Source organism: Austrofundulus limnaeus, unplaced genomic scaffold (assembly GCF_001266775.1).
Source record: "Austrofundulus limnaeus strain Quisiro unplaced genomic scaffold, Austrofundulus_limnaeus-1.0 Scaffold100, whole genome shotgun sequence".
Taxonomy (NCBI): Eukaryota; Metazoa; Chordata; class Actinopteri; order Cyprinodontiformes; family Rivulidae; genus Austrofundulus; species Austrofundulus limnaeus.
The window spans coordinates 63,493-64,866 of NW_013952502.1; the positions used below are offsets into that span (position 1 = coordinate 63,493).

Below are 1,374 nucleotides of genomic sequence, written 5' to 3' on the forward strand. Positions count from 1 at the left end.
TATATATGTGTATATAAATGTATATGCATATGTGTTTATGTGTATATGTGCATTGGTATATGTACATTACTATATATCACATGTGTATATTGTCATTTTTTGTTTTCTTTTATTTATCTTTCTTTATTCTTCTCACCCTCTCCTGTATTGAGCTGCAGTAATGTGCACATTTCCCCACAGTGGGATCAATAAAGTTTTATCTTATCTTGAGAACCATGAAAGWCGTTGGAAATGTAGATTAAAGAACTTTAGCATTTGTCTCCCCCTTCTGGCATTAAGAGTAATTACACCAACAGTGCTCGCATTTGCATTGTAAAAATAATAGTAATAATTTTGACTTATTTCTTTAACAATGTTTGATGGCTGTCATTTYACTTTTACAAATATAACAAACTGCTATGGTTAAGCAGAACATCAAATGCTTTTGGAAGATATTTAAAAGTATTTACCTGCTTAAGAAAAAACAAAATTCATTTATTTATGTGTCTAAAAATGTTCCAGTCTGTCAAAATATGGTGAGTTTAATCCACGTCCCTGCTGTAAACATCTTAAAATGTGTTTTTTACATTGCTGTAATGTTGAAATAAAGTGAAATTCACTGTGCCCCATTAAAAGAGGAACTAAAGGTCTAAAAGACAAATGAAAAGAAAAAGCTTTTTTGTTCATGTGCACAAGTTAAAAAGGATGATTCTCTTAGAATATGAGAGAAAAGTAGATTATGGGAGAATTTTTGCTTTTGGTTTTGCATAGTTTAATCATTGGTAAATGAGTGAAAAGATGATTTTAACACATGAAGTGAATCTGATTCATGTTTTTGTTTTATTCTGTAACAATAGACTGCTGAATGTTACTCTGATTTAAAATAAAATAATCTTATGTTAAAGTTTATTAGGTAAAGATTTTTAAAAGGCTGCCAGTGTGGTGAAAATTAATTTGTTTGAGCTAAAAGTGTCAGCTCTGGGTGCAAGGAAACAGGAAATTTTATGTGTTGAAAATGAACTTCTACAACTCCTCCAGATGTTAAGTGACCATTTGAACCTGTCGGTGACAAAGCCAACCATTGAAAGGGGAAGTCAGCCCAGAAGATTGGAAGAGGAAAACAGAAGAAAAACTGAAGTGAATCCCAGAATAATTAGGATGGACTCAGAGCCAAAGACTGAGTTGAAGACCAGAAGACAGTTATCTAAGGCAGATAGATTCATAAAATGTAGAGAAATCAGCCAGAAATAGGCCATCGCTTTAAAGGGGATCTGCCAMGAGCTGACCTGAAGACTGATCTTTCAAATTAGGAAGATTTTATTGAAGGATATCTTGCCTAAGAAAGCCTTCATGCCACAGCAGATTTGAACATTCAAACCCGTCTGTATGGAGGAC

General features: G+C 33.1%; 1 protein-coding gene across 1 annotated transcript in view; it reads right to left on the reverse strand.

Moving 5' to 3' along the window:
* The window catches only part of smchd1 (structural maintenance of chromosomes flexible hinge domain containing 1), a gene marked incomplete in the record, with an annotated part of 41,856 nt that overhangs the window by 2,149 nt on the left and 38,333 nt on the right, over nucleotides 1–1,374 (reverse strand).